Here is a 24,060-nt window from a genome sequence, read left to right as displayed (position 1 = left end):
TTGGGACTTTGTGAGCAGGGACAGCAGAGACTTCCAGAAAGAAGACATTAGCTTGCACCTTCTCTAGCCCTTCTTTGCTAAGTTACTGGGACCTTTCCCTTGCAAGTTGTGACCCACTTAGCCCTAGAGTCCGCCTTGATACAGTGAGACACCAAGTGGAAGCCTCAGCCCTGCTGGTAGGTGAAGCCTGGAAGTTCAGGTGTCCTTCTTCCAACCCTTTTCCCAAAGTACCCAGGGCTTACCAGGCCATCTCATTTTCCATTCCCACTCCTACCATATTAGCCCAACACACAGAACTGGCCTTCTGCCCTGGTTTTCTATTCATATCCTTGGTTCCTGCCTGGAACTGGAAGACTCTTGAACTTCAGTGAGCTTGGATATCTTCCAAACACCCAACCAACCCAAACCCCATCCCAATCACCCCAGCTGCCTGGGGACCTATATGAGTGGGCCAGCCACCCATCATTAATAACAATGAATAGTGATTATTAGTAACTAAAAATTATAGTAAGTCATTATATAATTATTATTATGATTAATAGTCTAATGGTTTAGAGCATGACTTCTGGAGCCAGACTGCCTGGGTTCAAAATCCTGGCTCCAACATTTATTTTGTGACTTCAGGCAATTTTGTTAGCCTCTCACTACCCCAGTTTCTATCTATAAAATGAGGCAAATAGTAGTACTTAACTCACAGAATTATTTATAAGGGTTAAATGAGTTAAAATATTGTAAAGTGCTTAGGACAATGTCTGGTACACAGTAAATACCTTATTGTTAACTAGGATTATCACAGTCTAGCAATTAGAATAATATTCACCAACATTCGTTGAGCCTTTGCTAGGTCATAGACATATAAGTACTGCAGCAACCCAGGGGTAGGTACTTTTACTATCCCCACATTTCAAATGAAAACACAGAGACTTAGGGAGGTTAAATATGCCACCCAAGGTCACCCAGAGAGGAGGAAATAGAACCAGGGGTCAAATCCAAACTCTGATTCCAGAGCCAATGCAACATTTAACAAAGACCTAGTGGACCTCACCAGTTATTCCAGTTCCTCTTCCTGGGATCTTTAGCTGAAGAAGGACACTCTATATAGAGTGATGCTTAAATAAAAGGAATCTTGAAGTAGATTCTTGAAGCAGAATCTTGAAGAGAGGAGCCTTCAGACACAGTCAAGGCCAAGACTATTTACTGCATCTTGGTCTTGTCTTCCCAGCTAAAACCCAATTTCTTCCTGGGCAGGAAATGAGCTTTTATTCTTATCCTGTGCCTCCTTGGCATGAGTGAGTTCCTAAGCCCTACATAATAGGCCCCAGTAAATCTCTGACCTTCTGGCCTCCTTCTACTCCTTGCACTAGTATGTTAGTGGCCTAAGATGACCAAAGTGAGGGCATCAACACCTTACGTGCAACTGATCATTATGCCCAAGGTACTTTGTGGTGAGCTTGAGAAGAAATGGTGCTCTGCACCACAGCCCGATCTCTGACTTACAACCTGGAGACCCTACAGGAAAGTGGGGAAGTACAATTTCAGTTAGTTCAGTGAACCAAATGCTGAATTGAGTACAAGGTAGACTCAGGGAGCAGGGAAGAGATGTCGTTAGGGAAGTACTGAGCCTCTCTGACCAACAATTAATTCAAGAAAGTAACTTAATATTCATAAATATAGGTATTGATCTATAGAGAACCATCAAGTCAATCATGCTAGTAATGTAAATTGGTTTTAAAATGTTGGGAGAGAAGGCAGTGAATTAGATATAATTTGGTATACTATATTAGATATAATATATAATTTGAAATTAAGTCCATTTAAGATAAGGCATTCATTGAATAGAGGCAAAACATAGGGTGGAGAGAGGAAGGAGCTGGAGAAAAGCATGAGACATGGACTTTTTCAGATATGTTCACCATAGTGTTCTTGTGGCTGCCCAAGCCAGGGCTTTGAATTTTGTACGTGGAGAGAAATGGAACAGTCCTTCATGAATAGACCCTTAAATTAGACCCTGCACATTTGAAGACAGGACTGGTTTGTCACTGGAGCTGCTTTCTGTATGAAGACCTGTGTTAACTTCTGTGAAAACCTAGAGGTAATTGCTTGATCCTTGAAATAGATAGGTTATTTAAATATTTTTAAAAAATATTTTTAAAGAAAGTAATCCAGCAAGTATTCAATGAGTGCCTAGTATGTGCTAAGTACCATGCTAAATTCTGCATAGACAGTGGTAGACAAGAGAGATCAAGTCTCTGTCCTGATTGTATTAGTCTGTTCTCGCATCTGCTGGGCTTCTGGGGAGACCTCAGGAAACTTACCATCATGGCAGAAGGCAAAGGGGAAGCCGATACTTCACATGGCTGGAGCAGGAGGAAGAGGGAGCATGGGGGGCGATGCCAAGAGAACTCATCATCAAGAAGACAGTACTAAGAGGATAGTACTAAACCATTCATGAGAATCCACCCCATGATCCAATCACCTTTCACTAGGCCCTGCCTGTGGCATTGGGGATTACAATTTGACATGAGATTTGGGTGGGGACACAGATTCAAACCATGTCATTCATAGAGCGTACAGCCTGGTTCTCATTAAGCCAACCATGCCAAACAGTGCTTAAATACAATTGTGAGATGTGCTGCAAAGGAAATCCTAGCAAATAGTCAGAGGGGCTTATTTAACTTGGGGGTTCAGGGCTTCTCAGAGGAGACGGCATTGGAGTTGAGAAGCCTGAAGGGTTCATTTGGGTCAGCCAGGCAGAGAGGAGAGCAAACAACCTTTCAGCCCGAGGGAGCAGCACCCAGGGTCTTGATCCATTAGCAAGCCTGAACGGGGGCCAGTTGGCTCAGTTACAGAGACTGTGGGGCAGATGGATGTATCTGCAATACCTGAGCAGTACAGCAGCCAGGTTCTGGAAGGAGCCTTGTGAGGCACAGGAACACATGAAGGACTTTGGATTTTATCTTCAGTAGAATAGGAAACTGTCAGAAAGTTTTAGGCAGAAAATATAACCCAATTTGCATTAAAAAAATCCTTCTGGCTTGAGGTGGTGAGAAAATTGGAGTAGAAGATGTGGGAGACTAGTGGGAGGCCACTGCGGAAGTCCCCTAGGGAGATGATGGTATCATGAATGAGGGTGTGGTGCTGGAGAAGGAGGGAAAGGAGCCAAATTAAGGTGTATTTAGGAGGTAGAACTGATAGGATTTGGTGACTGATAGGCTGTGAGTAGTGACATGCCGGGGGGTGTCAAAATAGGTACCCAGAATTCTGGTGGGAACAACAAGTAGATGTTGGTACCCTTTACTGTGATTAGACATACTGGAAGCAAGCTACAAAATCATCAGGGTAAAAGACAAATAGCAAACTCTCATGTAGCAACCAAAGAGAGACTAACACCCACAATGAGTAAAGCACAGTGAACATGCAATTCCCAAAGAAGAAGTGTGATGAACAAGAAACCAAGAGAAAGATGTTTAACTGATATTCAAGAGAGGCAGATTAAAATAATTAGGTACCATTTACCTATCGCATCAATAGAGATGTTTTAAAGTATGCTAATGCCTAATATTTAGGAGAGCGAGAGGAATTGGCATGTTCATATACTGCTGGTAAAAATGACAAATGATACATTCAGGTGAGGAGCAGCTATAATTTTTTTAAATGTTAAGCAATACAGTAGAAGCATATAATCAAACAACCCTACAAGAAATATGTACAAAGATATTAGAGTATTTACACTAGTGAAAAATTAGAAACAACACTATGTCCATCAGTAGGATATTAATTATAAATCTATGTAACCATTGAAAAGCATGCTATTTTACTAAATTAAAGATAGATTAAAATTAGCTTGTATGGTATGATCTCAGTTTGTAAAACATCTGAATGTACATTGTGTGGATGTCTGTGTGTGTAAGTATTCATACAAAAAGGCTTAAAAGGAATTATATCTGAAATCATATTGACGGTGTTGAGTTTTTATTGTATTTAGTAAATAGCCAGAAAGAAAATACTTTTTTAAAAAAAGAAAACAATGCATGACTGCAGTGTAACAGAGTCTGTAATAAGCGTTGCTGTGAGGGAAGCCAGAGGAGGGGGACTAATTCTGACTCTGGTTGGTGGGAGAAGGCTTCCTGGAAGAGGTGTCATTGGACAGAGAATGAATAGGGGGGTCTGTTTGTGTTCCTGTTTCTGCACAGTTTGTAGCTCATATTCAGTGCAGAAATGGGCAGCTCAGCAGAAAGCAAGCCCAACCCAGTTCTATGGGACGTTCAACCTGTTTGCTCTCTGGTCATAAAAAATTCATGCCAATTAATTTAAAACCAGATGACAGGAAATGGAAGCTTAGAGCTTTAAAAAGACACTAGACAACAGCTTCGATCAGTGTCCAGTACAGTCACTTTGTCACTTTCTCCCACTTCCCCTCACCGGCTTGGGATTTTATACTCATTTGAAGTGGCAATGGCATTCCTGGGTATTAGGTTATCAGCCTTTTCTATTTCCTCAGTTACTATTTTGGATCATTGAAGAAAGAATCACTTTCAGTTCATATTTTCAAAACATGGTTTTAGAAATGATGCAGCTTTATACTAAAGCGCCCTTTTGGGAATGTAAATAAGTATCGATATAATCTAGTCACTTTATGGAAAAGCTGAGGACAACATAACAAAACAGGATGACCCTGCCTGGATTTGAAAACAACTTAATTGGTGGCCATATGGCACAGAATTGCATATCTGGGGTCTGAGGAGGGGGACGGAAGCTGAGTGTGCTCCTGGGGCACTGGGATGGGTTAGAAGCAGGCAAGCAGAGGCCTGGTCCCGGCTCCTTCAGTTACTAGCTGTGTGACCCTGGTGACTTTCTTGACATAGACTAAGTATTAGGCATTTTTACGTTTTCAGCTTTGAAAGATGAAAGACTTCAGTTCTGAAGTCACAGTGCATTGAAGGACTTCAGACCAGCTCCCCAAAGTGTAGCAGGGGCACCACTGGGAGTTCGCATAGTACATGGATGAGCATTTTCAACTCCAAAACTTATTTTAATAAATTGTGTGTGTGTGTGTGTGTGTATATCTATATATATACACACAGCACCTCACACCTATGACTTCCTATTGTTCGAATGGTTTCAATGACAAATTCCTTCATGCTGCAGCAACCATTTTGTAATTACAGAACTTGTCTTAGTCACAAGGTTGCTGTTCATAGGAGAAAAAGGGCAGAAATAGAGCTGCAGAAATATTTTTTGAAAATTATTTAAAAATATAGTTAAGAAAAAATATGAATTGATTTGGGAAAATTAGTAAATGATAGTAGAGGTGACACATGGATATGGCAAAAATATGAATGGGGTACCAAAATTACAGCATCCGGCCTTAGACGGCTTGCTGAGCCTTGCTGAGCTGCAGTTTTCTTGCCTATAAAATCTCCCAGGATAGTTATAAGGGTCATGAAATCATATCTGTAGGTATTATTAGCTCAATAGCTGTCACATAGTAGGGACTCAAATATATGAATTTCCTTCTCTTTTCCTTAGCCTTGCTTTTTCAAGTTAAAAAGGGTATCTGTGACCAGCCGGTCCAGGTTCCCTATTTTTCAGATGAAGCAACTGAACTTAGACTAGGGAAAGGCCAGTTCGAGGACTCCAACAGATTGCTTGCTTCTCACTGTTCTGGGCTCAGGTATGGACAGTGCCTGTCAGAGACCTGACCACACACCTGGAAAGGCCTTGGGGAAACTGATGAAAAGGATGGGAAGGAAAATGAGTTAATAAGGGCAATGGTCAATGGTCATGGCCTAACACAGGTGGCAAGAGAGGAAAATCATGATTGGCATGGTGCTTTTTAATATAGTATATCTTGATAACCTCTGCTCTGAAAAATGATAAACTCTATGTATAGAAGGAAGAAAAAAAAAAAAAGCCCAAATTGTTGGAAGTGAATGTGTCGAGATTGTGGCCCTTTTCTTTGCTTTATTTCTCCCGGTATTTTTAATGGTCTTTTATATTTTGACATCTATGAAAAGTAAAAAGTGCCCAAATGACTGGAAGGCTGAATTTTCTGCGCTGAGAGTTGGGCACCATCAGCGAGTGTCCTGCTTGACACATAACTATTCATTATCATGCTTAATTTATTATTGCACTTCATGTTTTAGTTATTTTGCAGCGCCTGACCACTCAGTTTTCCCAGTTACCTGGAATCATAGGTAGTTGGTAACCAATTCTAGGCATAAAACTTGTGATGCATTTTAGTCCAGCGAGCTCAAGGAATTAATTGTGTTTGTCTTCTTGTTTTGCAGATGGACAAACTGAGAATCAGAGAGGGCTAGTGATCTCTCGGACACTTGGTCAGTAGGTAAGTAATGATGCTGAAAGTGAACCCAAAACACTATATGCTTCCAGTCTGCAAGACCTAACCCCTGCCAGATGGATTGTCCCAGGCTTGTGACTTTTCTGTTTTGTGCAATTCAAGTCAGTATTGCACAAGTCATTAAATAAGATGAGCCGGTTTGAGGCAATTGAGTATTACTTGCACTTGTGGCTTCTGTTTGTTCCCAGTGTGGAGTTGACATGTTTAACAGGTGAGTCTGTGAAGTCCTTTTAGGCCATACCTGGCCAACATTGGGTCTTTCTCTGGGAATAGTGGGGCTTATTGAAAACTGGTCCATGCTGCAGTTGTTGTGACACTCACTCTCCCTTCAATAGACCCAACTGTTTGATACATCTAGAATAGAGAGCTCTGGACTAGTGTGGTCAAGACTTCTGGGCTCAAGTCCTGCAATGACCTGCTCTGTGACCTTAGGCAAGCCACTTAACTCATGGATTCACTCATTCTGCTTGCTTGCTTTCACACTGTTTTTCCCCAGGGTATTTAGTCCCAGCCTCAGCACTGGGCACTGAGAACAAGATAAATACAACACAGGCCCTTGAGGAGTTCACAACCCAATCAATGAGTTCCTCCATTTTCCCATTATTGTCTCATTATGAGAATTTCTAGCATCTGCTTTGGGGTCTTTCCCACAACTCTATAAGGTAGAAGGAAGTTGTTACTGCGATTTTGCAAAGGAGAAAACGATGGCTGAAAGAGTGGGCCAAAGGCATACCTTGAGTAAGAAATCAGAGCTAGGCTTGAAACCCAGATTTACTAATTTCAAAACATTTATTTCTAATAACAGCAGACTGTTCCACGTGGTAATTGTAGCATCTGAATTGTCATTGTTGCATTCTACCCCTTGGCAGTGAGTATCATGTTGGGGAGATCAGCACCACTCTAGTGGTGGGATAATTTTCTGCAAGGGATTCTTTTCTGCATCTAGCTGATTGTTCCAGAAAGCAGTGTTTTCTCTGCCTGAGAGTGAAGGCAGCTGTGAGCTTGCAGTAAGCTGAGAACCAAGGGAAACCTGCTGCAGGCCCGGGACTGGCTCTACCAAGTGGCTGGGATTTAGCATATCAGAGAGAATCCACCATGAGTGGAAGGAGTGACACAGCCCCCCAGCCCCTTCTTGTGCAGTGACCTTGCTATAAAACTGCTGCTTTTTTACCAAAGCTTAATGATCCTGGACTCTAAAGCAAGCCTGGTAGCTTCTGCTTTTGCTGAGTTGTCTTGCCTCAGGCAAGACACAGAGAATGCTGTGGATTAGAGGCTATGCTGTTTGTTTATGTGGATGACAACTCCTTGAGGATGAAGCTCTAGAGTCCCTCAACATCTGTAATTTCAAAAGGTGCATGAATGACCTCAGTGATCTGGCCTTTATGTCTTACAATACATGTGGATGTTGTGAATTGTGACCATGGTTGATGTAGATGCACCCAGAATGCTGTAATGTACATGATACGCAGGTTTTGTGGGAATGTGACTGAATGTGTGGGGTATGGGATTTTTGGGGAGTGTGTGTGTGTTTAATCCCTAGAAAGCAGTTCTTATTAAAAAAAAAAACAAACAAACACACACACACACGGGTGTAATTTTTCAACAACACCTAGAAATGGGCTTTTAATAAGCCTCATTAAACTCTTTGATTAGTAGGGGAGGCCAATCACTCTTTCATCTTGGCTCAGATCACAGCTCTCCCTTGCCCTCTTCTTTGGGGTCAGACAAAAATGTCTGCTATTCATATTGGTCTCTCCAAAGCCTTTTCCCCCTCACCTGCCCTCTGCAGCCCCCACTCCCACCCCAGTGCTTGTCTGATCTCTTTGCTTGAACCTCAGCACAGACAGTGCTGGTGTCGGGACTGACAGATGATAGCTGCAGGTGCTCCTGGGACCTGAGTGTCCCGTGTCTCGAGTTGTCACGGGAGGACACTTAGGGTCTTTGTTTAGGAAACACTCTGAGCTGGGAGAGCTGGGGCTCCTTCCTTTCTCGGGGCGGTCACTTACTACTGCAGGCTCTCAGCAGAGCTTTGTGTGTGCAAACCCTTTCCTTTATGGGTTGAGTTTCCCCTTGTCTGACATGGGAGGAGGTGAAGCTCTGTTGAAAGGCAGGTTTTGCCCTGGACTGCGAGCATTCTGCCAGGTCTCCTGAGGAGAGCTTGTTCCCAGAGTGATTATCTTTCCTGAGCCAAGAGCCAGGTGCTCAGTGACAGGAAGCAAGGTAGGCTTAGCAACGGGCTTATCAAGCCCTGCTACAAGAATGTTCATTCACGTAACAGGACTGGGTTTGTTCGGTTTTGTTCCTCTCAGGGCACTGTCTCAGTTCTGGGGCTGGTGTGTTCTGAGCAGGAGCACCTCTGCTCCTTCTCAGAGGCAATGCGCTCCCTGGGGTATGAGCTCCTATCTGTGTCATCCTTGTGCATCCCACAGTAGCAGCACAGGGCTGAGTGTATAGAGGGCCAGTCAGTGTTTGTGGTCTACGTAGAAGATGCTGGCTCCAGGCAGTGATTGCCTACCTGGGGTACCCATGCCTTGTGTAATGGAACACGCCTGCATTTATGTCTTGACTTAGCTTCTTTTTTTTTTTTTTTTGAGACGGAGTTTCGCTCTTGTCACCCAGGCTAGAGTGTAGTGGCGGGTTCTGGGCTCACTGCAACCTCTACCTCCCAGGTTCAAGTGATTCTCCTGCCTCAGCCTCCCAAGTAGCTGGGATTACATGTACCCGCCATCACCCCCAGCTAATTTTTATATTTTTAGTACAGACAGGGTTTCACCATGTTGGCCAGGCTTATCTTGAACTCCTGACCTCAGATGATCCACCCACCTCGTCCTCCCAAAGTGCTGAGATTACAGGCATCAGCCACCACGCCTGGCCCCCAAGTTAGCTTCTTACTGAACCAGCCCACTCACCTTCTCTGTGAGATTGCAGAAAACTGACGATGAGGGTGTGTCCTGCACAAGCTTGCTTATTCAAGGGCTAGTGGGGGCTAAAAACCAGCCTGCATTCCACCTCCCAAGCCGTGTGTCCCAGAGGGGCTACCTCTGCCCCGAAGAGACATCTTTTTTCAAATTCATGTAAAGTCAACAACGGGGCTGGTAGTAGCCTTGTTTCTTTCAGCCTCAATTTCTTCATCATATATCTAAATTGGCTATAGGGATGATTTGTGATTATCTTAAAGTATAACTGACACATAGAGACTGATAAATCATAGTGGTCATTAGTAGTTGTAATTGTAGCAGCAGTAGTAGTAGTCATGATGTCAGTAATGATAATGCCTTATTTTTGTAGTGCTTTATATTTTGCAAGGTTCTTTTGTATTTGATTATTTCATTAGCCATGCATTAAAGGCAGGACTAGGATTGCTCCCTCTGGGACAAAGAGAAATATGATGTGACTTGCCTACTGTCAGCCCCTGAAGGCCTGACCTGGAGCAAGCATAAGCCATCCTGGCAATGATGTGAGGCTGGGGTATGCAAAACTGGGGATGCCTGGGAGAGCTCAGAACCTCTTTCTGCCTACACACCCATGCCCATTATCTACCTTGGTCTTGGAGGTTCTGCCCTATTTAGAACCTTCTGCCTGGTTCTTGCCAGCAACCCCATTGGTGTGCCAGCCTCTGGTCCCTGTGACTGCAGTCATTGGCTCAGAGCAGGGTCCAAACCAGGTAAGCCACTGAGCATCACAATCCTGCCTCACAGCCTAGGTGGACATGTTGCCTGGGCCTTCACAGCCACCCAGAGAGACTCTCTAGGGGTGGGGAACAATAGCCATCTCGCATGCATTTTCCAAACCCCCCTTAGTCACTGCACTTCAACTCTAGCCAACAAACGTTTATGAAGCACCTACCATATACAAGACACTCTAGTGACATCTTACATATATTTTTTTCTAACTTCTTTTTTTTTTTTTTTTAAAAAGAGACAGTGTTTTGCTCTGTCACCCAGGCTGGAGCGCAATAATGTGATCACAGCTCACCAGTGATCTTCCTGCCTCAGCCTCCCGAGTAGCTAGGACCGCAAGCACATACCACCATTCCTGGCTAATTGTTTTATTTTTAGTAGAGATGGGGTTTTACTATGTGGCCAAGTGTGAGCCACCATGCCCATCCTATTTTTTCTAACTTCTATACCTATTTATAAGATGAAATAACTAAGTTTCAAATAAGTTAATTGATGTGCCCAAGATTTCATAATTATTCAGTGGTAATGCTGGGATTTGAACTCACGTATTTAGACTAGAAAGCTTATGCACCTGACTTACATAAGGATGTAGCACATGGGGCTAGCAAAAAATGGTTGTCACCCATTAGTGATAGCATTTTAAAAAGTGGTTATTAATAAAGTACTTACCATCCTGAATCCTAACTGCTGGTTCTCCTGTGGTCCTTTCCCATCAGACTGTGAGGTTTCTGAGGGCAGAAATTGGGAGTCTCAGCCCTTAACAGGGTACAGAATTTATAGCAACTGATTGATAAATGAATGATTAACAATATTGACAATGGCTAAATGGCTGTTTCCTAGGCATAGTGTTAAGTGCCTTATATATATGATTTTGCTTATTTCTCAAAGCAACCCTATAAGATAGATACTATTATTAAAACCATTTTACACTAAATAAAAGACCTTAAAGAGTTTTGAATAACTTTCCCATGTTACATAGCTGGTAAGTGGCTGAGCTGGGAATGGGACCCAGCTTGACTGACATGAAAGCTTGGTGCTTAATGTCTCACCCAGATGTACTGGCCTCCTGCAGGTGTTCCTGCATGTGCCCTAGCCACAGTCGATGCCCATGGCTCCTTCCGAGAATTACTGGGAAGCTGTCATTCAAATCCAGTGCCTTCTAATGCAGGGCTATGTGAGGTTTCCATTTAGAAGAGACAAAGCTGGTGAAGGCTGGGAAGCTGTAGTCATGTATGAAAGACAGCATGAAAAGCCACTAATAGAATTAGCAAGAAGAAGGTGACTTACTGGGGAACAAACCCAATTTGTAAGACACAAGTAGGGGGAAAATCAGCCTCGAGAGGCACAATCTTTTGAGCTCTATGGAGAACAGTGGGGAAATGTTTCATTGGCATTTACTGGGAGTATTTCTTGAGTTTGGCAAGTCCACTACAGCATGCTCACTGGTGGTCAAGGACAGGAGAAAGGGGAGGTCTTGGTGCATTGCTCTCAAGGGAGGGCTTTTGCTTCTAGTGTCTTCCCCCAAGACCTCATGGACAGTGACTTATTTCATCACATGGAGCTTCGTCTTATGCAAGCTGAAGAAACAGTATGCTGGCTTCATTGCTGCAAGCTAATTGACCCCTTGTGACTTCATCCCAGAAGGTAGCAGGAACATGTGCTCTTAGTGAAAGCCCAGCAGCCAGGAGACACATTTGAGCTGGGAAAGAGAGGGGCTTGGAGTGGCTCTGGACAACCTGGGCAGGACTAGGATTCTGATCCCTGACTCCTGCCAGCACCAGGGCTCAATTTGCATGAATCAAGGCTGTGTTCTAAGTACTGGGATTGCAGTGAGGAGTGCTAGTGCCCTCATCTATGAAAGCTAGAACAGGAACAAGTGCTTGGGGAGACTACATATGAACACTCATTGGCAGAGGGAGAGGTATGCTGATTAACAGAACAAGACTTGTCAGAGCCTTCATGGACTTGTCTTTGGGTGGAACCAGGGCTTTGCCCTTCTGGAGGCTGGCCCTGTACACTTGAGTAACACTACTGGGCCTGGAAGCTGGACACTGAAGGCACTTACTTCCCCCCACCCCGCCCCAGCAATGGCTTTTAAATCTTGCTCTCCAGCGCCCTGAGAGTTTAATGAAATCCTCTCTGGGATTTCCACAGGAGATAGGCAGATTTCCTACTGACTTCTAGGCGCCCCACCCTGCAGATCCTCTTCTCCCTGTTTGCAGGGTGGGCTTCCTTGTTGCCAGGGTGGATGTTTGGCTGACACACCCCCCATGACCATGCTGTTTGATTGTAGCCGATGTCCATTCTCATTGGCAGTGTGCCTGTACCACATCAGTTATTAAGTGTTTTGAACTGTACTCTTGTTTGCAAATCTTCTTTGGACAGAGGAAACCCGTGCTGTTCCATGCCAGCTGCATCCTAACTTAGGCACATCACACCAGTGATTAACTTTCAAGCCACCGCTACACAGAACTAAAGCAGTTTTGTTGTCTTTGAGAAGGGTTTTCTGTGCTTCCCCATCCATCCTGGGGTCACAGAGTCACCTGGATATCACCAATCCACGTGGCCATGTGGGGTCTGGCTATTTGTTTACTGCCCACCTGCTTCCCCCACCCCCCACCATCACCACCCCACCCAGTGACACCACAGCAAAATCCCTGGTTTTCTTGCAGTGGCAGATCTGAAAGCTGGAGTTTGTCTTTTCCATCCCAGCCCCTGGCATGTCTCTTTAGCAGGCAGATAGCATGCTTCATTGCCTGCCTGTGGACCTGGCTCCCAGATTCACTCAGCTATGCCTTACAGACAAACAGCTCTAAATGAGCAAGATGTGCCAGCTTTTCTGGGAGGATTCCTTATGAGTACCTACTATGTGCTTTGCATTCATTCTCTCATTTAAATGTCATACCTTTCCCAGTTTGGTGTCATTCCACTTGTACAGATGAGGGAACACAGAATAAGCCACTTTCTGAATAATAAGTTTCCCATCAGTAAAATGGTCCAAACAGGAACAAGATAGTCATTTGTTGTGGTGGTATAAGGGATTCTAGCACTGGACTGTTAGATCATCTTCTGGATTACAGGATGCTCATCAGTGCTTGTTCCAGGATGTGATCACCAGCGAGATCCCGGATACTGCAATGGTACAAAGGGAGGGATGGTGAGGGGCGTTCCCTAGCCACTTCCATTGTTTTCTAGAAATCACACACTGATTTCTAAGAAAGCAGCAGAGGTAGACACTTTCTGCCTGTGACTGGATTGATTGGATGCCAAAAAACCCAGATTCCAATCTAGATTCTGCAATAAGTCTTCTAGGTGACTTGGGAAATCATTCAGCCTTTCTCTTCCTTTTGCTCAAAAGAAATAACAATAACCTTAAAGAGTTGCTATGTTTATAAAATATTACATACATATAAATTGAAAGCATTATGCCAATGAGAGTTATTAGCACATATTGTTCATCCTCCTACTGATACCTTTGATCTATAATGATTTTAAAAAGTGAGTCATGGATACATGCTATCTCTTCTAGAGTTGGAGGTGGGAGAACTGACTGAGAATGAGAGGAATAGAGCCAACCTATCACTTATAGATTAGAAAGCCTCCAAGTCTAACTAAAGTAGAAACTGCCAGAAGCAGTGGCTCACACCTGTAATCCCAACACTTTGAGAGGCTGAGTCGGGTGGATCATCTGAGGTCAGGAGTTCAAGACCCGCCTGGCCAACACAGCAAAACCCCGTCTCTACTTAAAAAAAAAAAAAAAAAGAAAAGAAAAGAAAAAAGAAAAGAAAACATGTAGAAACTTACCTCTAACCTAGGCAAAAGAGAAGTAAGAATAGATAACTTATCTTTGAGTTACCTTGCCACCAAGGGAAAAAGAGAAAGCTAATGGATTGCAGATTATTCCCCTTGGTTAACGTTGAGTCTTCCTTTGTTGAGGAGTAAGTTAACACAGATGACAAGCTATTAGCTAAGCAGAGAGAGAGGTATAGTTTGTGCAGGAATGGCAAATACTTGATGTATTAGGTTGAATTCCCCAGAACCAGACTCTGGGACAGAGATTTGCATGCAGAAAGTTTATTGGAGCATGCTCTTAGGATCAGCACCTGTAAGGGAGTAAGGGAAGAAAGGGAAGAGTTGAGCTGCAAGGCAATCACAGCAAAAATGTCAGCTGATTCCACAGGGAACTCAAGCTGGGATGGTCTTCAGATGTCTCACATTGAGTCAAAGCGAGTTGGCCTTGTTGCCCACTGTAATAACAGCTGTGGACTGCCCACAGGTGACAGCTCTCTTGGGCTGAAGACCATTCCTGGAGAGGGACTCAACTGATACCTGTCAGCAGCCAACAGCAAAAGTCCCTGCAGCCGGAGGAATGAGTGTCTCAGTCTCAAAGGAGGTAGTCAGAGTGGCACATCACAGCATTAACTACATTTGGCCTGTGGGCTACCATTCTTTCTCCCACTCCCCTGCAAACACCACTGTTGAAACAATTCTTTACCACTGCATTCAGATGAGGGCTCAGAATTTTTTCAAACACGATACTTTAGATACACATTATCAATCAGCTGGAATTTGCTCATGAAAAAGGACCCTATTTGCTACCCTTGCCCTCACATGTGTAGGAAACATTTATTGATGGTGTCATAATAAGTCTTGAGTGTTATGATTGCTCTTTCAAGATCAAACAGTTGGTAAACCTTAGACAACTCCCTGTATGTCTCCTGGAAGACAAGATTTTCTCTTATTTTTCCTTATTATGCCCTCTCACCACGTTTCATTCAAGCTCTGACTTATTTTCCCCTTACCTTAGTAAATGCAGTTTTCCCTGTGGTTCATTTTTTTCCTCTTTTTATTGACCACACACTCTCTTGTCACCTCACCCATTCTTATTTCAACCAACAGCCCACCTTAGACATCCCTTCTTCCCCCTAGTTTTATATTACCAATCATCCGCTAAATCTGTCCACCTGCTTAGCCCCTCTGGCCTCCATAAAAACAGCAAATTACATTCACATTAGCCAGTAAAGAAGCTGACACTTAGCTCTCTGAAGATGCTTTTAGAAGATGTAACGTCTTGCAAGAGACAGAGCCAGGCGTTATCATGGGTCTGGAGATAAGCCGGGATTTATCATAGGTCTGTTGTCTCCCAAAGCCTGCGCTCTTTCTTCCGTACCTTTGAAATCTTTGTTGGGATGATCTCTTCATGAATCTGGATTTTTACTGAGCTTTGCCAGAGTTCCCTGAGGAATCAGTTGAGAAGTCTACATACTTTGATTGTCAATTCTGCAGGTCATTGTGAATCACTGCAGAGTGGTAAGAGTTACTTCACCCCAGTGGGTGAGTTGGGGACATTTCTGCTTTCACTGAACAGAGTATAGAGTGCTGGGCACAGCCTGGCTTTGAAGTCTACTAGCTTACCATTTCATTTACTTCTGAAGATATTCCAGTGGTAAGGAGCCTTTGGGATCACAAACTCACTGTCAGGGTCAACGGGTTGGGGAGACACTGAAGCCAAGTAATGGACTGGTTATGGCTCTTGATAAACGAGAACTGTGGTCAGTCCAGCTGGCCAGGTGCCAAAAGCCTAGCAGCTTCAGAGGTGGACCCACTTGGGTTTCTGTGCTGAATGCTTGTGCCTATATCTGCCATCCTTCTCCTTCAGGAAAGAGGTATTTGGTAAAGAGGTCATTTGCTTTTAGCTGAGGGCCAGTTCCATTGAAACCAAAGATCAATTAGGCTGTTGGGGTACCCACTGAGGCCCTATTCTGTACCAGATATTCAGCTAAGTATCCCACTCCTTCACCCTTAAGGTGTGGGCTGATGTGTTTTTAGTGTTGCTTAAATAGCAGACATGGGCCCCCACAGCTTCGTGATGCGGTGTGACTTCTGAGCTCTGACAGTTTGTTGCTCTGCCCTTGAGACAGTGACTTTTTTGCATAGGGAAGAATCTAGAATCCTCATGATGAGTGAAAAGATGCGCTGATTTGAGTCCTCACTCTCTTCTCTGCTACAGATTTGCTATGTGACCTTAGTCACTTGACCTTTCTGGTCCTCAGTGTTACCTCAGTGTCAGTGTTGAAAATAGCCATTATAATGCCTCAAGCACACTACTTATTGGGGAACCGGGAGTATAATGTAGGTGCTCTATAAATGATGCATGTTTCCCTTCCTCACGCCCAACTCATTACTTAGTGTGATCGCTAGAGAAGTGTTTGCTAGACATTCATGATCTGCAGAACATGGATATTTCCTCAAGGAGTGCATTACATCTTTGTTGGATGAGCCAGGGCTGGATGGGTCCTGGTGTCGTCATCTGGCATGCTTTCTCACTGGACCCTAAGGGGACTAGGTTCCATACCCAGTACTTTCTACCAGCCATGACTTGGAGAAGATTCCTCTTCATTTACTGGTACTTCACCTAGTCCATCTTCCTTTCTAGTGGCATGTAACCAAGAATGTTCAGAAGAGGCCACCAGGGCAGAGTGAAAGGCATCCTGCCCCATGTGCTGGTTTTGTAAAACCAGAACACTCATGACCTCTCCAAGATTTAGTCTTCTCATTTATAAAGTAGGGCAATACTACTTTCCTTAGGAGCATTCTCTGAGAATTGCATGTGATAATACACATGAAAGCATACTTTGCAACAAACATATGCCAATGTAAAATTCTATCTCCTATGAGTTTTTATTTCTTGGTCTGGCTCCTTCACCAGTAGCTCCCAACACAAGTTCCTGAATGTATTTGGTCTATGCAGATAGCTTATCCAACATGCTATTTGTGTTTCCTGATGAACTTTTAAAATTTATTTATGTGTTTGTTTTCCTCTCTAAATTCCAAGATGTTTAAGAATGAGGTCCAATCTTAATTCATCTATTTCCCAATTATGTAATAGATGCTCCATAATTGTTTGAGAAAATAAATGAAGATGAAAGAAAATTAGAACAATGGGTACCTGCTTCATATCTGCTTATGTAATCCTCACAGCAGTCCTATAAAGTTAGTGTTATTTCCACTTCTATTTTTTTAATTTTTTTTTTTTTTTTTGAGACGGGGTTTCGCTCTTGTTGCCCAGGCTGAAGTGCCATGGTGTAACCCCAGCTCACCGCAACCTCTGCCTCCTGGGTTCAATCGATTCTCCTGCCTCAGCCTCCCGAGCAACTGGGATTACAGGTGCCCACCACCACGCCCAGCTAATTTTTTTTTTTTTTTGATATTTTTAGTAGAGACGGGGTTTCACCATGTTGACCAGGCTGGTCTCAAATTTCTGACCTCAGGTGATCCACCCGCCTCTGCCTCCCAAAGTGCTGGGATTACAGGTATGAGCCACTGTGCCCATCCTATTTCCACTTCTAGAAAACAAAAATTGAGGCCAAAGGTGAAACCACTTATCCAAAATACATAGTAACTAGTAGAGCAAGGGATGATGGCCTCAGACTCCTGGACTCCAAAACGAGTGCTCATATTCTCTACTTCATTTTCTCTCGCTCCCTTTCTCTTTTTTTCCCACATTATTATTGTGCAAACAACATGAAAACAATAATAAAAGAAAACAGAAATACAATCACCTTTCATTGCACCACTTCTAGCAAGTCAGCTGTTTCCATTTTTTCCACATTCCCTATAGCCTATTTCTTGCATATGTTTTCTATAGCAGCATTATTGAGATATAATTCACATGCTATAAAATTTACCCTTTTAAAGTAACAATTCAGTGTTTTTTTAGTCTATTCACAGAGTTGTGCAACCATCACCACAATCTAACTTTAGAACATTTCATCACCCCAAAAAGAAACCCTGTACTCATTAGCAGTCATTCCCCATACCCTGCTCCCCCCAGCCCTTGGCAACCACTCCACTAATCTACTTTCTCCCTCTTTATGGGCTTGCCTGTTCTGAACCTTGTATATAAAAGGAATCATACAAGATGTTGCCTTTGTGTCTGTTTTTTGTTTTTTTTTTTTTCACTTAGCATAATGTCTTCAAGGTTTATCCATGTTGCGGCATAAATCAATACTTTATTCCTGATATACCCATGCCCATACCCACCCACACACACACACATACCACATTTTGTTTGTCTATTTATCACTTGATGGACATCAGGGTTATTTCCATTTTTAACTATTATGAATAATGATGCTATGAACATTCATGGGCAAGTTTTTATGTGGACATAAATTTCAGTTCTTTGGGGTATATATCTAGCAGTGATATTGCTAGGTCATACGGCAACTCTATGATTAACATTTTTAGCAACTGCCAACCTATTTTTAAATGTAGCTTCACCATTTCACAATACCACCAGCAATGTATGACATTTCCAATTGTTTACATCCTTTTCAATACTTTTTATGTCTTTTTTATTTCCTTGTGGGTTTGAAGTGGCATCTTATTGTGACTTTGATTTGGATTTCCCTAATGATGAATGATATTCAGCATCTTTTTTTTTTTGTTTGAGACAGAGTCTCACTCTGTTGCTGTGCTAGAGTGCAGTGCCGTAATCTTGACTCACTGCAACCTCTGCCTCCCAGGTTCAAGCAATTCTCCTGCTTCAGCCTCCCAAGTAGCTGGGACTACAGACTCCCACCACCACGCCCAGCTAATTTTTGCATTTTTAGTAGAGACAGGGTTTCACCATGGTGGCCAGGATGATTGGTCTCTTCACCTCGTGATCTGCCCACATCTGCCTCCCAAAGTGCTGGGATTACAGGAGTGGGCCACCATGCCTGGCCGATATTCAGCATCTTTACATGTTCTTATTGGCATTTTTTTCTGTCTTCTTTGGAGAAATAGTCAAGTCCTTTGCCTATTTTTTAATTTGGGTTTTATGTTGTTTATTGTTGAGTTATAAGAGTTCTTTATATATTCTGGATACAATTATCTGATATATGATTTGCAATTTTTTCTCATTCTGTGAGTTGTCTTTTTACTCTCTTGATAATATTCTTTTGAAGCACAAAACTTTTTCATTTTGAAAGAGTCGAATGTATCTATATTTTTTCTTTTGTCACTTGTGCTTTTGGTGTCACATCTAAGAAACCATAGCTTAATCCAAAGTAATGAAAATTTATTCTTGTTTTCTATTAAGAGTTTTATATTTTTAGATCTACACATGGATCTATGATCCACTTTGAGTTAATCCTTGTATCTTATGTGAGGTCTGGAGCAAACTTCATTCTTTTGCATGTGGATATTCAGTTATCTTGGCATCATTTGCTGAGAAGACTTTCTTTCCTTATTGAATTGTCTTGGTACTCTTGTCAAAAACTCAAATGACTATAAATGTGAGGGTTTATTTCATGACTCTAAATTTGATTCCATTGATCTATATGTCTACTCTATATGCCAGTACCACACTATCTTGATTACTGTAGCTTCATAGTAAATTTTGACATTGAGATGTGGGATACTTCCAACTTTGTTCTTCTTAAGGACTATGTGAATATTCTGTGTTCCTTGCATTTCCATATAAATTTCAGGATACACTAGTACATTTCTATAGGAAAAAATCCAGCTGAGATTTTGGTAGGGAATACATTAAATCTATAAATACATTTGGGGACTATTTTTATCCAAACAATATTCAGTCTCCCGATCCACAAACATGAGATATCTTCCCATTTACTCAAGCCTGCTTTAATTTCTTTTTAATCTGTTTTACAATATTTAGTGTACAAATCTTTCACTTTTGTTACATTTATTCTTAAATACTTTATTCTTTTTGATGCTATTATAAATGGAATTATTTTCTTGATTGCATTTTTGGATTGTTCATTGCTAATGTATAGAAATACAAATGATTGTACATTTATCTGATATCCTTCAAACTTGCTGAACTTGTTTATTCTAATAGCTCTTTTGTGGATTCCTTAAGATTTTCTATATATAAGATCTTGTCATTGGTGAGTAGAGATAGTTTTATTTCTTCATTTCTCCAATCTGAGTGTCTTTATTTCTTGTTGTTAACTAATTTTCCTGGTTAGAACCTCCAGTACAGTATTCAAAGAAGTGATGAGAGCAGTCACCTTGCCTTATTTCTCATCTTAGGGGGAAAGCTTTCAGTCTTTCACCATTAAGTACAATGTTAGATGTGAGTTTTTTGTAGATGGCCTCTATCAAGTTAAGGATTTCTTCTATTTATAGTTTGTTGGGTTTTTTCATGAAAGGATGTTAGATTTTGTGAAATGCTTTTTCCGGGTCTAATGACATAATCATGTGGTTTTTATCTTTTATGGTCTTAATGTGATCTATTACATTGATTGGTTTTTGTATGTTAAACCAACCTTGAATTCCTTGATAAATCCCACTTGGTCATGGTGTATAGTTCTTTTTATGTGTTGTTGGATTCAATTCAATGTTATCTTATTGAAGATTTTTATATTTTTATAAAAATTTATATTTTTCTATTTTTGGGAGATATTCATCTGTATTTGTGTGTGTAATGTCTTTGTCTGATTTTACTATCAGAATAATGCTCATCTCATAGAATGAGTTGGGCAGGGCTCCCTCCTTTTGTATTTCTTGTAAGAGTTTTATAAAGAATTTGTGTTAATCTTGCCTGTATTTTGGAAAACTTTAAAAGGTGGTGATAAGAACAAGGCTTACTACAGCTAACAGTTATGCCTTATCATGTGCTTGTGTCAGAAAAACAGCAACAACAACCTGTAAATGCCAGAAGCAACACTGCACTGAAGCCTGAAAATTTCCTTATGGACAGGGCAGTGAGTCTCTGGCCATTATGCCAGGCAAGGTGCTTAATACTGGGGACCCAGCCTGGGACAGAATGCTATAATTCCTGCCTTTTTCCTGCACTTTTTTCCCCCCAATTTTAAATATTTCCACACAAATGCCTGAATAAATACTCCACTGAAGCAAAACTTTCTCCTTCATAACAGATAAGAGATTGGCCTCTGGACCACATGCTGAAAAAGACCAATGCTTACACCATTATCTCCCCTGGAATCCATCCTGTCCTCCTAGAAAATCAAAATACCCACAAGTATTAATAGCTTGGCATTCAGGTTAACAAAAGAATCGAGTGTTTGTTTTTGTTGTTTTTTAACACGTAAAAATGAGGAAAGAATGTTACTGGCTGAAATTGGTTAGAACAGAGAAGCAAGAGTATGAGATTGCATTCTGGAAGTCAGCAGTTTCTCTGCAGTAAAGATAATGTTGTCAGTCCCTGAACCTTTCTAAAAGAGTTTTGAATTGTGGCCATTCATTTATTCAGCAGTCACTTCATTAATTCATTCAGCAATGATATATGAAGCTCCTTTCATGTGCCAGGCCCTGTACTGGAGTATCTGGTCACATAGAAAGAAATCCATCTGGGTCTCTGCTCCTAAGGGCCACCCAATCTGATGGGGGGTGCTGGACTCTATACAAACAATTGCTACCAAGCATGATCAAGACTATAACATAGGCATAAAGGGGGCCACAGAAATGTAGAGAAAGGAGAGATCATTTTACATCCTTTTTAATACTTTTTTATGTCTTTTTTATTTCCTTGTGGGTTTGAAGTTGTATCTCATTGTGGTTTTGATTTGGATTTCCTTAATGATAAATGAAATTCAGCATCTTTACATGTTCAGAGGAATGTCAGAGGAAATGTGATCCACACAGAATCATGAAAGATGCATAGCAATCTGCCTAGTGGGCCTGTGGGACAGGGCCTTCCAGGCCCAAGCAGAACCAGCAGTTTGGCGAGAGGAATCTAACTGAACATTCAGAGACATTCACAAGGGCTCAAAGGTACAGCGCTGAATTGGAGAGACCCCAGAAGGAACTGAATGCTTTGTGAAGGAGTCTGAACTTTATCCTGGGACATTAAAGATTTTAATGGTTTGAGACCTTTTTCTAGAACCCAGTTATGCCAGAGAGGCAGAATTGATATGAAATTTGGTGACAAAGGCCATTGTAGCCCTTGGAGAATTGTCCTTAGATGGGATGCAGGCCTCCTGGGGACTTGCCACCAAGCATACCCTCCCTAGCGGCCTTATCTTCCCTCCATAGCTCTACAGAGAGCCATCCCACATCACCAAGAGGTCAAACTAAAAGTTTTTAATTCTGATCTTGACTATGATTTCCAAGCTGGGGCAGATAACTCTGAATTTCACTTTCTCAGTGATAAAATATGGACACTGATGCCTACCTTCCTAGGGTGGTCATGATAAATTAAAACTAAAAAGCCATTCTCCAGAAACTTTCAAGAATCTCCACTGGACTAAAGATGGACCCATCTCTTAGGAAAGTAAGACGTTGGGAGCTACATAGACCTGGGTTCAAAGCCCAGCTCTCCCACTGGCTGCTTGACCGTAGACAAATCAGTGAACTCCCTGAGTCTCCATTTCCTCCTCTGTGAAATAGAAATGATCATAATGCCTCCCTGTGGGGATTGCTGAGAGGAGTAAGTGTAATGGTCCCTGTGCTGTTCCCGGGCATATCAAAGGTGCTAAGGAGTTGCCTTTGAGTCTGAATGTGAACAAGGAAGCTCCCGGAAGGCTGAGCTGCATCTCCTTCATCTCTATGTGCAGAGCATAATGCTATCATTTGACACCTAAAGACAGCCCAGTGTTTTTATAGTTGAATCCATTTGCAGCTCTCTACCCTTTGCTCATTCCAGGTTTCTGTCCAGTGGAAAAAAGAATTGACTGTGACCTTTTAGAAATCTAAATAAATCAATAAAGAAAAAAGATGTTAAATCATCTCATTTTATGTGTTTATTTTGCTGAGTGGGCCAACCAGGTATTAATTAGTTTGGGCTTTCCTAAGGGAGCAGGCAGGGCCCACAGCTCCTGCTCCCACTAACCCAGGCTGGCTGTCCCAGATTTTCCAGCTGAAAGGTAGACCAGCATCTCTTTCGCACTGGGAGAGTTTAACCTGGGAGAGATATGTCCTTAATGACATTTCATACCCAGGGGCCTTGCAAGAAAAGAGCTTCAGGAGGGTTAATTGGGACAGGTGGCTTCAGGAGCCACAGGCCGGGAGGCAGAGACATGGAGAGATGGGAATCATGGCCTCCTATGTGTCCCAGAGCCAGACGTGGGTGATTGCAGCAGCCCTAAAGCAGGTGTAGTACAGTCTGCTCTGGCTCGCTTCCTTCCCCATGTGGTTCCCATGTGTGGCATCCACTGCTTCTCCTGTTCCCACTCAAATGGGAGGGGGCCAGTTAAGGGGGTTACAAAGCCCAGAGCCAGACCCTGGAGCTGTGATGCCATCTTGCTAGGTCTCCACCAACTTCACTCACTGAGTGCCAGGCTCTGTAAGTGATATGTAAGGGATATGCCTACCACCTGGAGCCGCTTGCTGTGGAGAGATGGCCACAAAAGGAGGAAGACAGGCCTTTGTGAGCCCTTTGGAGGCTGCAGTGAACTCTGACTCAGGAAGACAGGGAAGGAGAAGGAAAAGATGTCAGAACTACAGAAGACTGGTGTCTTCAGCTATTAATAATGCTGTAACAAAATACTTGAGGTTGGGTAATTTATAAAGAACAAATTTATTTCTCACAGTTCTAGAGACTGGAAGTCCAAGATCAAGATGAAACAGTTTTGATTTTTGGTAAGGTCTTGGTCTCTGCTTTCAAAATGGCACCTTTTTGCTGCCACATCCTCCAGAGGGGAGGAACACTGTGTCCTCAAATGGCAGAGGGAAAAGGAGAGGCAACAAAAGGGGGCCTAGCTAGTTCCCTCCAGCCCTTTTATAAGGCACTAATCCATTCACAAGGGTAGAGCTCTCATAACCTAACCACCTCCCAAAGGTCACACTTCTTAATACTGTTGCATTGGGGATTAAGTTTCAAAATGAATTTTGGAGAGGACACATTCAAACCATAGCAAGAGGATATTTGCTATGCATCTGAAAGGGTGAAAAAGAGCTCACCAAACAGAAAAGGATGCAGAGGGAAAGTTTCCATAAAGGCCCTGAGACCTGGAAGGCCCTGGAGTCCTGGAGAAACGGGGAGAGGCTCCGTGGAATGGGAATAAAGAGCAGAGAGGCAGGTACGGGGCAGCGGGATAGGACATG

The 24,060-nt window shown here is 42.5% G+C and overlaps 1 protein-coding gene across 23 annotated transcripts in view; it reads left to right on the top strand.

Moving 5' to 3' along the window:
* The window catches only part of LOC105468948 (teneurin transmembrane protein 4), a 3,228,145-nt gene that overhangs the window by 2,570,426 nt on the left and 633,659 nt on the right, over window positions 1-24,060 (top strand). For all 23 annotated transcript variants that reach the window (XM_071075888.1, XM_071075902.1, XM_071075903.1 and 20 more), the window contains one exon: window positions 6,291-6,346. The gene's annotated coding sequence lies outside the window, so the exon portion shown is untranslated. The remainder of the gene's footprint in view (window positions 1-6,290; window positions 6,347-24,060) is intronic.

The sequence above is a fragment of the Macaca nemestrina genome, chromosome 12 (genome assembly GCF_043159975.1).
Source record: "Macaca nemestrina isolate mMacNem1 chromosome 12, mMacNem.hap1, whole genome shotgun sequence".
NCBI lineage: Eukaryota > Metazoa > Chordata > Mammalia > Primates > Cercopithecidae > Macaca > Macaca nemestrina.
Note: the sequence above shows the minus strand (reverse complement) of the source record. Positions and strands in the feature narration are given on the sequence as shown.